The 12830-nt window shown below is 47.3% G+C and overlaps 1 protein-coding gene across 17 annotated transcripts in view; it reads left to right on the plus strand.

Annotated features, from left to right (window-relative positions):
• Rgs6 (regulator of G protein signaling 6) overlaps nucleotides 1–12830 on the plus strand; it is a 509370-nt gene that overhangs the window by 395427 nt on the left and 101113 nt on the right. The gene's annotated exons all lie outside the window — the stretch shown is intronic.

The following is a 12830-nucleotide window of genomic DNA, read 5'->3' on the forward strand; positions in this document are numbered from 1 at the left end:
CTCTTTCCCTTTTCCCTCCCCCCTTCCTGTCTCTCTAAGACCACTTCTTAACCACAGAGAGCTCCAGCCACCCAGCAGCTAGGAAGAAAAACCATGCTGGGCTCTTGGGAAATGACTGCAGCTTGCTCTGACCTTTTTCCTCACTCCCTCGATGCTCACACCCCCTCTCTTCCCTCCATTCTTACGAGCCAGTGAACCAGATCGCTTTTAAGCAACGCACTGGGGACAGTTAAGCTTGGAGCGACACTGAGAACTGGTCTGTACATCTAGATAGCAATCCCCTCCCCAAAAAGTCTCTCCTCAAACTTCTTCCTCACCCTGAGCTAATTTTTGCCATTATTCAGGATTTGAGCCCTCGGGACCTGTTGCAGAAGCGTTGAGTTTTGTGTGCTGAGTGCATGTACTGGGTGCCCGTGAATGTTTGTGGGCATGTATATTAACAAGAGAGGGGTGATTGTATGTAGCTGTTTCAGGTGCAGCTGGGGAGGGAGGCTGACCCCTCAGGGTGTTGAAGGAGGGCAAGAGTGAGAGACTGAAAAGGTGAGGAGACCTTGCCTCTCTTCCTCTTGCTATCCCCATGTTGGGGGACTGGAAAGCTGACCTGGGAAGTGGGCTACCACTGACAGAGCCTGAATCGTGCAGCCTAAAAGCTCTCTTGGCTTCACGTGGCTTACTTTATTTTTCTCCCAAGTCCTCTAAAACTGTACATTCTGTACCAAAAAGTCCAAAGAAGAAACAGTGCTAGGAGTCTGGGGAAGCAGGAGTTGGGACGAGGATGTTCGCAGTACGGCTGAGCTACAGCTACATTATGATGAAGAGAAACTTTGAAAATTTCATCTAATCCCAAGCCACATTCATTTCACGTTAAAAACAGAAAACAAAAAAACTCCAGTTAGCAACTCAAATGACAGTTTTTAGAGGGGAAACATTCTAACACAATATAGCCCAAAGACGATAATGTGATACTAGTTACTGAGGAATGGCGAAAGAAAGTAGTAAAAGTCTTTGTTTTCCATAATTAAATCATTATGTGTCTATAAGAGCAGAAAACATTGTACGTACAGTAAAAATATGCAGTACAGCAGTCTTGGATCTGATCTGAGGTTTCTCAGGTCTTTGCTGGTTTTGTGTGGTGTGAAGCTACGAGCAGGGCAAAGCATGTATCATATTATGTGTTAAGAACCAAGGCTGCCGTGACACTGTGCAATGCATCATGGGTAAGCACTGGCAGAAACCCCAGATTCATGTCATGTGGCTTTTGAAGTCATGTTTGGCCATTGCACACTCAGAAACCTTTCACTGTTCTCAGTTTTTCATGACGGCCCACCCTGACCCCTGGGTCATGGCCTCCAGTTTGAAAGAGGCTGAGCCACAGTGAATCAGCTCTCAGACATGGACATGGGCTACGTGAAGATTTCCAATTGTGTGCAAGAGAGGCCAGGAGGCCAGACAGAGAAATGGGATGGAGGGAAAGGCCAAAACCCACTGCTGGAGAAGCGTAAGACTGCCTCGAAGCTGATAATCAAGACAATTCTCTAGTTTGTTTGCTCTTGTTTATTTGCTTAGAACAGGGTCTCACTCTGCTGCCCAGGATAACCTCCAACTTTTGGGCCCAATCCTCCTACTGCTTCTGCCCTAGCTCCCTAGCTCTTACCTCACTTTTCTTTCTAATATTTTTATATATAATTTATTATATATTATTTTATTATTTATTATTTTATGTATAATTTATATATGGATGAGAGCCCCCTCTCTCCTCTCCTCCCAGCTCCACCCTTCCTTTCTCTTCCCCTCTATCCCCCTTCCCTAGTTCACAGAAAGGGAGAAGCCCTCCTCCCCTACTATCTGACCCTAGCCTATCACATCTCATCAGGACTGCCTGGATCCTCTTCCTTTGTGGCCTGGCAGGGCTGCCCCACCAGAAGGAAGTGATGAAAGAGCAGGCAACAGAGTCCAGGTCAGAGATAACCCCTGTGCCCCTTACTAAGGGGCTCACGTGGAGACTGAGCTGCCTATGGGCTTCATCTGAGCAGAGGGGCCAGGTCCTCTTCATGCACTGTCCTTGGCTGCTGTGTCATTCTCTGCAGGCCCGCCTGGGCCCAGTTCTGTTGGCTTTGTTGGTTTCCTTTCACTTCTCTTTCTGTTTCCTGTGGTCCCACAGTGCTTCACGTACAGAGGATGCTAGAGCATGCTGGGGACTTTCCCTTCTAGGACTAGTTTACCTGCAATAGTCTGACCCTCCTCCTTGATCGCCTCAGGAAAACCTTAGCCCCCGGGGCAATTTAAATGTAAAACGTGCGTGAATCGCTCTTCAGATTTAAAATTGCACAGGTGAAGTGACCAGTAGGAAGGAAAAGGCAATTACATCAAGCCTATCAGTCACCCATCTGCCAGGGGGTCCTTTCCTTGCCTTCCCAGGGAAGCTCCCGTTCCGAGAATGTCAATAAAGCTTTCTGATGAGGGCGCCCGGACTCCGGGCGTTAGATGAGTTCCTTCTCGGAGCGCTGACCCCACTTATTTGTTTTTCCTCTCCGCTTTTTAGCAGAAAGCCTTCAGCAGCAGCACCCACCCTAGGGAGCAGTGGCTCCTCCCACCGCGGCTCCGTGCCTCCATTTCCCCCGCGCTGAGGCCTAATCAGAGTAGCCACATCCAGCCTTGCCTTTAATAAGCTGATTGTGGAGCTAAATCCCACACGCTCTGGTCTCACCCTGGATGCTTTTGATTGACAAAACTAATCTCTCCTCCGCCCCCAGGACTGCGGCTGCCCGCATCCTCTTGCAAATCATGTACTCAGCTGCTGACAATTAGATATAAGACTTAGGATTCTGGCGCAGGAGGGTTATGAGGTTATGAATCAATTGGGGGGACTCCGGTGAGATAACAAACCAGGAAAGCCCATCTCGGGCACCTCGCCGCAGCCCTCGGCGCCTCCTGGCTGATTTATGAGTTGGTTATAACCTCGCCTGGTCTCCTGCCCCTGTTATTTTTCATAATACGTAGAGAAGCTTTAAATTTCAGAGTCCGAGCTGGCTCGCTGGGGCTATGGGGAGGGCACCTGCCCAGGGCTTCCCTGTGGGCCATTGTCTCCGCTGTTGTGTGCTCACTGGGTCCTTGAAAGTCATGGTTGTCACAGGCTCCTAGAGGCCAGCAGGCCATTTACAGGACCCCAGAGAGGTGGTCCTGACAGACCCTGCAGATGGTGGGAGGTTTGCAGATAAAGGGTCTAAAAATCGTAATTCCTGTGTCTGAATTCAATTCCTCCAACATGGCTCAAACTAAGTCAGATGACTGGAGGATTCCCTGTGAGGAACGTGACAGGGAAAAGCTCACCGCAAACCGGAAGTAACATAGTGCGGGCTGGAAGTGGGTGGAAGAGAGGGGACAGGCTGGGGAAACAGATGGTCTCTGAAGGCAGAGGGTTGACCACCTGTCTTCCCCTCTCGATCTTCACGCACCTCTCAGCCCTCTGCGATGTGACAGCCAGCAAAGGCTGATGAAAAAGATGGCTCTGAACTGCTACCTAACTCTTTGCAACAGTATTAATCTGTTGAGATTTCTTCTTAGAAGATGTGATCGTTTTAGAGAAACCCAGGACAATAGATGAGAAAGCCCTAAAGATTATAGCAAAAAACAGCATCCCCAAACTACCTTTCTGAGACCTGGTGTTGATTGCTGCTTACAGTTACCTCGCCTTCCTTCCTCCTGTTTTCCTTTCCTCTTTCCTCTCTCCCTTCCCCTTCCTTCCTTCCTTCCTTCCTTCCTCTGTTAGAAGGACCCTTCTGTTTGAGATTGCAGTCCCCCTAGTCCAGATAGCCATTCTGAGCTTGGCATTAAGGTGCAGGACTTCCTGCCTGACTTCATCTAGAGAACGTCTTTAGACAAAGATGCCCCTAACCACATTTGATATATGGCCTATGGCACAGCTCCCTGCTAGGTTTCTCCTTGCGCCTATAGGATAGTTAGGTACTATGTCTACGTACATATGATAGGATCATGCTGTTTAACGTAAACCAAGCATCCTTGAAGCACCTAGTTTTAACCAATTCTATACACCTATCTTTGGAGCACCCCCACCAACTCCTCAAAGGGTATAAAACCTTTGTTCTCTGGAATTGAACTTGAACTAGCTCCCTGAAGTAGTTCCCAGGGTGTTTGTGATATCCATTGTGCTTGATGGCCTTCCAAGCTCTTTGCTTCATCTTCTGCCCCTCCTGCCTTCGTGGGTTAGTGGGAAAGAGCCCCCAGACATGAGGAGAAACCCTTCCTTCCTTCCTTCCTTCCTTCCTTCCTTCCTTCCTTCCTTCCTTCCCCAGCCCTTGAGCTGAAGTTTAAATAGCCCACCAAAGAAAGAAAATGTTTAATTGAACTTGTAATGAATATGTGCTTCTGGGTAACTATGTTTTGTGTGATGCATATTTGCATACAACAATAGATGAATAGGTGCTTATTAAATCCTTCTGCCACGCCAAGTGCTTACTCCATGCCAGGAACACAACAGCATAGTGGAGCCCCTGGCCCTAGGTGTTGATGTTCATCAATTGTTAAGAGTTAAATTGCATCTTCCCCCAGCACCTCAGAGTGTGATCTTATTAAGAAACATAGCTGTTCTAGGTATAACTAGTTACACCAGGAGACTAGGGTGGGCACTGAGAAAGCATGAGAACTTTGGCAGAGAGTGTACCAGAGGACTGCCACATGGATATGGATACAGACATCAAGGTGTTGCTTCCACAGGGCCGCAGATGCTCCATTCTGCCAGCAGACCAGTCAAGAGGCAGAGGGCAGCACTTCTTCATTGCCCTCATGTGAGCCAATACTTCCGTGACCTTGAACTTCAGCATCCAGCCTCCAGAGCAATGAGAAAGTGAGCTGTTGTGGTTTGGGCCACACAGTCCATGATACAGTGCTAAGGCAGCCTTAGGGTGCTAGTACAAAAGAGGAAATGAAAGCTAACCAAACAATCCCACGGTGACTATCTGTCTGTTCCTAGCCAAGAGAAGTGCTGCAAAAGGGAGAGCCTCTTTGCCAGCAAATACAAGGGACCTTGGCAAGTCTTGATGTTAATGAAGGCTTTCTAAAGTAGTTACCGAAGGATGAGCAGGAGCTGGATACAGGTAGAAGCTGGGGCGATGGGAGAGAGCCTTATTAGCCGTGGGGACTTGCCTATGCAGAGGTCCTGAGCTGAAATGAAAGTGTGGCATGTTCTGGGAATAGAAAAGTGGTCCCCACTAACAAGGAGAGAAGAGAAGGAAGAGGGGAATGGTCAGAAATCAGAGCATCAAAGCCAGAACCACAGTGAAACCCATCACATTCAAAGTCTTTATTCTGGGTGAGGGCACCTGTCCTGCTATCTGATCCTTACTCTCTATGAAATATTTATCTGGGAGCTGGAGAGCTGTGACGGTGGTTAAGAGTACTGGCTACTCTTCCAAAGGAGCTGGGTTCGAGTCCCAGCACCCACACAATAGATCACAACCATCTGTGACTCTATTTCAGAGGATCCAGCTCATTCTTCTGACCTCTGTATGCACCAGGCATGCATGTGGTGCACAGACATACATGCAGGCAAAACACCCAGACACACAGAGGAAGAAGAAAATTATTAAAAAAAAAAAAAATCGGCTGAGCGGTAATGATACACACCTTTAATCCCAGCACTCGGGAGCCAGAAGTAGGCCAGTCTGGTCTACAGGGTGAATTTCAGGACAGCCAAGGATACACAAAGAAATCTGGTCTGGAAAAACCAATATATATGGAGTAAAGCCTTTACCTTGACACATTTCCACTGTTAGCCTGTTGTCCTGTTCCCCTCCCTTTCCCCTTTGTCTACAAACAGACTCCTTCCCAGAGGCATCAAGACACTGATGCTCCCTGTGACCTCAAATGAGAAAGCAAGTAGCCCAAAAGCTCAGCTTATTGCAACTTCCCTTGGCCTTGGAGATGATTTCAGTTAGCTGCCTGGGCCTCATGAGGTCCGTGGAACACAGACTGAGCGACTGCCATTCACCCAGCTGATCTGGGCATAGTCGGGGCCAGACACTGAGCTGTGGCTGCAGAATGCAGCAGTCCAAATATGCTCTCTCAGCAGCTGTGGCAGGCCTGTTTTTAGTGTTTCCTTTTCCTGTGATGAAATGAAGGCCCAGAGCAGCCCAGGGTCTGTGAAGAAACAGAAGAAAACCAAAAGCCATGCTTAATATGGAGGGTTTTTTCCCCCCTGTAAGTAGGTGGAAGGTTCATCAAGTAACATATTTAAAAAAAAAAATGGAGCCTGAGGTGGATGGTTCCAAAGTTTATAGATGACATGATATGGGCTGGAGACAAGACTGTCCAGCCTCATCCTCACTGCGCCTTTTTACGTCACGTGCTTGTTAAGTGACTGTTACATTTGCTATCACTTTCCTCAGTGAGCCAGTTGATCAAACTACAACTACTTGAGAATGAATGAATTGTCAGTAACATTAAGCTTTTCCTCACATGGTTCCTTGTGCCTGATGTTTCCTTCCCACTGCCAGTTAGTGACAACGCCCAGTTTAACCTTTCTTCTTCGTTTATCCTTTCTCTTCTAGTGTGACACTTTTGTGCTGTAAAATGAAGACATAAAAACAAGACCCAAACTGTAAAGATGCCCCATTTAACCTTTCAATTCATCTGATCAATGGGGATTAAAAAAAAAATCACACCATGAAATTATCACAGCAGTGTTATTATAAAACCCAGACTATAGGAGATGTTCAAGAAATATTTAGTAAGATTCAAATGAGTGGGGTTTCAAAAGTAAAATGAGGTTATCTTAATAGTTGGCAATAGCATCAATCATTAAGTTGATTCCTCTGCTTCAGGGAAAAGTTCAATGCAAAATATTCATTTCTCAAATATTTTACCTGCATGTTACTGGAAATCTTCATTAGCTATAAGACAGCCAGAATGGGAAGATGGGAAGAAATTTGGCATAAGAATGCCTGGATTCTGGCTCTCAGTGTAATAGATTCTAATATGTGGCCTTGAGCTTCTCTGGGCCTGATCTTTTAAATGGGTACTATAATGGCAATATTTTTGCATAATTATTATCAGTATTATCCATGATAACAGGAACAAATGCCTGCTCTACAACGGGCACTCAGAAAGTGAATGTCACTGCCCCTCCAAGCATTGACACTACCTGGTAAGTGGCATGGAGCCGCTCCCCTGTTGCAGGTGCTCACAGGTTCTCAGAGACCCTAAGCAGGTACGTTAAAACCTCAGTGGATGGAATCCTGGCCTTGAGAAATAGTGGGACTGAAATCATTTTACCGATTGCTTCAGCTGTTGGTACCATGGCTGTATGTCTACTAGGTTTCCAGAACCCTGCCATCTGCAGATGATTGCCGTTCATGTAATCAGTCTTTGTCATCTTTGCAGAGACTGCAGCTGATGCAACGCTTTGGGAAAAGTAGCCCACATTAAGACCTCCTAGGGTCTTAATGTCTGAGTGGGAGTGTCCTAACCAAAGGCCCTGCCACACCTGAAGATTTAATATGATTTTATACCATTCCCCTATGAGCCAGAAACGAAGCTCCCTTAAGTACTGGGGGCTCACTCAAATCTAGTTTGTGTTAACCTAGAGTTCACACAGCCTGGGCACTAAGCTTGAGGGGTCACTGTTATAATACCAAGTACGTAAACAGACACAAATAAGGAATTTGCCTTGCCACAGGGCTTTTCCTACACATCCCCATGGTGTCTACGGAAGTCTGCTTATAGGTCCAGGGACAACAGGTGGCCAGGGTGTGTGTTCAGGGGCAGTGGTCAGCATCATGAGCGAGCCTCCCTCTGCTGAGACTGGAGATGCAGGCCAGTTGATAGGTTGCTCGCAAGCACAAAGCCCTGGGTGTGACCCTCAGCACTGCAGAAACTGGGGGTGATGGCAGCAATCATCCCAGCCCCCAGGAGATAGAGGCAGAAGTCAGTCACCCTGGCTACATAGTCAGTTACAGGCCAGCCTGGGCTACATGGGACCCCTGTCTCAAAACATCCATGCCGGAGACACCTCAATTTTTTCATCATTATCTGCTTCCAAGAGGACAAAAACAGAAGCTACTCAAGAGTCCCTCTTGTCCCCTCTGCATTGGTCTGAGAGGCTATTTGTATGTTTGTTTGTGTTTCAAGATAGGGTTTCTCTGTGTAGCCCTGGCTGTCCTACAACTCACTCTGTAGAACAGGCTGACCTCGAACTCAGAGATCTGCCTGCCTCTGCCTCCCAAGTTCTGGGATTAAAGGTGTGTACCACCACGATTGGCAGGAGGCCAACTCTTGCCCTCTCCATTTTTGAAAATAAAAAAAAAAAATATTTCTTTGCAAAACATAGAGGTTGTGCTATAAACTTCAAATAGTTCAGAAATGAAGTAGTAATTTGATGTCTCTCCTCTGTCCAAGATAGCCTAAAGTTAAAAACTTAAATTATTTCTAGAACTATTATTTCTCATTTCTGTATGCACGTGTATAAGTGTGTAACTAATAAAACAGAAATACTTTCCTGTTGTAAAAAAGTGTCATTTCGCCATATATACTCTTCATAGTGTGCTTTTTTTCCCCACTCCGCATAGTAGTTGTTCAGTAAATATTTATTGGATGAATGAGCCATGGTTTATTGACTTTCTTGTTAGAGGAATTTTATATTAATCTCTATTCAATAAATATGTTAATATGTAAAAGATACAGTAGAAAGATACACTACAAAGCGTGTGAAGCACAGCGTGCAACCGATGATAATAAACACGTACTTAAATACTGGGATACAGAACACATGCAGTAGAGAGTTCTTGGGTACCTTCTGGTGTAGTTCCCGGATGTTCCTGTACTGTGAGTTGACAAATTACTTTTGGTGAGGCTGTGGTTATGGCTTAGTTGCTAAAGTGCTTGTCACACAAGCATGGGGATACAGTTCAGATCTCCAAGACTCACTTAAAAGCTGGATGTGATCATGTGCCTACAATTCCTGCACTGGGGAAGCAGACACGGGCAGCTCCCCTGTAGCTCACGGGGCAGCCAGCCAACCAGCCTGCCAGCCCAGCTGACTAGATGAGCCCCAGGTTCAGTAGAAGATCTTATCTTTTCCGGGCAGTGGTGGCACACTCTTTTAATCCTAGTACTTGGGGTGCAAAAGCACACAGGTCTCTGAGTTTGAGGCCAGCCTGGTCTATAGAGTGAGTTCCAGGACAGATGCCAGGGCTACACAGAGAAACCGTTTCAGGACAGAGAGAAAGAAAGTGAGAGAGAGAGACCCTGTCTCAAGAACGAGGTGAAGAGTACAGTGACATTCATCTCTGACATACAAATGCATGTGTAAATACTTGTTCGTGAACAAATACAACACATACATAACACATACAGAAAGGGAGAGACATACACAGGCACTGGCCTCAGAAAGACAGCTTCCAGGTCAGTGTTGTGGCCTCCCGGAATGCACTCGGCTTCCTGTGTTATGTTGTGGGTGTTAGCAGTCTTTAAGTCCCCATAAGACATGTTGCCAAGGTAAGATCTCAGATTCAAGAGTGGAAACTGAAAGCAGAAGTTGTTTTGTGATAGAACAGAAAAGAATCTTCAAATTCTCTGTGGAGGAGGAAGGAGAGGATGGTCGCTGGGGTTGGTGGAGAGAGAGGAAAGACAAAAATGAGAAGGCAGATGCTTGCTCCCGTCGCTGTGCAGACTGCTCCTGCCTGGCTCTGTGATGTCTGATTGGAGCATTTTCATATTTTGATGTATTCTTCTTCCCTGATTGCTGTGGTTCACTTCTAGCCCCAAACCTGGAGTGGGCCACTAGTGAATCAGTCCCCAGAAGCCGGAAATAGCACCACTCCCAGAAAAAAAGAGTGTGTGTTTCCGCCCATCCCTGAGCATCTTCTAGCATGCTTTCTGCATGCCACAGGATGGTGCCCACAGTATGTGAGGGGCACAGCGGAGCGATGGCACAGCAGATGAAGTACCCTTGCCCGGGATAGCCAGGAATAATAGCTTAACAGTCCCCACATGGCATGGGGACTGTCATGGTCACTGTACCATGACACAATACCCAGCTCTGTGGTCCTCAGAGTGTTAGGAGGAGAAGGGAAGAGGACCCTTGTGACTTTATCTTCCTTACAAGAGAAGTTTTTAACTGTGATCTTGTTGATCAGTGAGTGTGACCAGGGCACGGTGGAGCCAGAGAACAATTGGGCCAGGAACTGAGTGCCCAAAGTGGGTAGCAATTCAGACAATGGTGCTAGGGGGTTGGGGGTGGTGGTGGGTAGGATAGCAGGGAAGGAGTTTCAATGTGAATGAATACTAATTAGTGACATGGATATTAATGATGACAGTAATTAGCAGGGGAAAGGAAGGGCTGTCATTGTCCCAGGGTGAGCAATCAATCTTGGCAGGTGATAAATAATGGCTGAGCAAGCTCAGTGGAAAGATAATCCGCAGGCCCCGGGGACAGCAGGAGTGATACTGGAAGCCTCACAGTTTCCAGGCAACCCACAGAAAAGAACTATTTTTCTTTGAGGGGGAACAAAAAAAAAAAAAAAAACAGGTTGGTGCCTTTCCCCCACCCCCAATTTGGGATTACGGTTCTTGCTTCATGTTTGTTCTGTTCTGTGTTTCCTAGGACAAATACAGAACTTCTGTAATTCGGGGGAAGTGAGCAAATGCACACAGGCACACACAGCTACACAAGTGGACTCCCTCTCAAAGGATGTGAAGGCGCTCGAGTGTTTTTACATTCAACTTCAGCTCGTAGACACAGTCCGGAAGCAAGGGCGGGGAGCTTCCGAGTCTTTCTTTGGAGGCTGAAGTGTGTGGAAACGGCATTGTCAATGAGGGCTGGCCCTGGGTAAAAGCCCAGGAGGACAAGGGTAGGGCTCAGGCAGCCCTGCTGCACTGTTTTACGGAGCCACACAGAGACCACATGTCCAGGCTGTCCAGCCAGCCGGGTAAATCAAGTCAACGGCCAGATGTCTGAAAAAGTTGACTCCTAGGAAAAGGGTATCCCTCTGCTGGATCTCATTCCCCTGGCTACTAATTCAGTCAGGCACTGGATTAGCAGACCCCGCTCCCACCCTCAGACACACACCAGGGCCCCGGATGCCCTCTTGACTCCGATCTGGTAAGGTTGGTCCTTTCAGCCTATTTTCCATCAAACAAACATTCCACAAGAAATGATGAAGCCACACACCAGTGTGAAATGAAATCCTTGGGCAACATGGTGGATTGATGGGGTGTTTTGTATCTTGCAGATAACTGGGTTCTTGCACTTCTGTTACCTACTCCAAGGCACGGGTCCCGATACCCTGACTGGGGAGGCAAAGGGACGGAAAGAAGACAGCCACAGAGACACAAGGACAGAAAAGCTGGGTCAGATAGGGGGTGTGCACTCTGGCGGAGCTGCACAGACACCCCAGCGACCCAGATCCTCTGTGTGTTAGTTATGTACAGCACGGGGAGGAAGAATAGCCAGTCTTCATAAGAGTTGTCCGTCAGGGACTGTCTCAAGCTGTAGATAGATGCCTAGGAAGAGAAAGACACAGTTGCTAGCTTTTATGCACAGTTGTCAATTGCTTGTACTGGACTCCCTCCCCCAAAAAAGAAGACTTTGCTATGCTTCTGAGCCCCACCAGGGGGAAGGCTTTTCTGGCTCCACAGGGTCCTTGCCATGCCTGTGCCTGTGTTCAACAACACGCATGCACCCAGGACTTATCACTTCACTCACTCTGGGACCCCTCCGCTCCTTACACACTCTCGTGTGAGCTAAGCTGCTCTTGGAACGCAGGCCCTAGCTATGTCTTTTTAAAGGAAGATGGTAAAGGGGAGCTTATTCAGGAGACCGTGGCCAGTTGCGAGGACCTCCAGGCCAAGCCACGGGATGAGTCCAGGTCCGTCACACTGGGAATGATGACACTGATGGTTGATGGGAGGACTGCCCAAAATCTGAGTGATGAAGTTCTGGGTTCAGGTTCACTCCTCTGTCATCAGAAGGCAAAACCAACAGGAAAAAGTAAAAGGATCGAATTTCTGCTAAGGCGTGATGTGCATCTTAAACATGCTGGCTAGCAGGGAGTCCATGAGTTCCTAAGAGCTGTGTTTATTTCGAAAGCAGGCAGGACTTCCCACAAGGACTCCAAAGAGCCATTAATTTTCATGGTAAGATCCATCACCCCTTCCTTACTGTATCTCTGCTTCACTCAGTTTCCCAGCTAAGTAAGGGAAGAGCATGGAGGTGTGGATGGTCCACAAGGGAGTTTTCAAAGGCTGGATGGGGCAAGTGGTATAGGTCATGCTACTTACATAATACGATTAGCACAGTTCAATCCGCAGCCACCTTCGAGGAGCTCGCAAATGTGAGGTGGCCGGGGCCCAGAGGAAAGAGGAGAAACTATTGGTGAAGGCCAGAAGTAGCCTCTGTAGATGCGGGTATATGTAGTAGGTTCAGAATGGACTCTTGTATAAAGAAAGTGAGTTTTCCAGGAACCTCTGAGGTCAACTGAGATGGTTTGTCCTTTTCAGTAAGGACATTATGCTGGAGAAAAGAATGCTTTGGGAGAAGGTGTGCTAAGGTTTTACTAGCCTGTCTTGGGGGGAGCCGTTGAAATCTGTGTCCCTAGAAAGTTCTTGATAAATGTTCCCTAGAAATACAGGGAAAACTGGCAAGTTTGTGTTTTGTTTTGTTTGTAAAAGAATTTAAGTATAGGCTGGGTGCGCAGCTTCATTGGCAGCCTGCTTGCCTGGAATGCATGAAGCCCTGGGTTTTGTCCCCAGCACAATAAGTAGACGTGGTGGTGGTTCGGGGTTGGGATCTCACCCTCCTCAGCTATACAGAAAGT

The sequence above is a fragment of the Meriones unguiculatus genome, chromosome 7 (assembly GCF_030254825.1).
Source record: "Meriones unguiculatus strain TT.TT164.6M chromosome 7, Bangor_MerUng_6.1, whole genome shotgun sequence".
NCBI classification, from domain to species: domain Eukaryota; kingdom Metazoa; phylum Chordata; class Mammalia; order Rodentia; family Muridae; genus Meriones; species Meriones unguiculatus.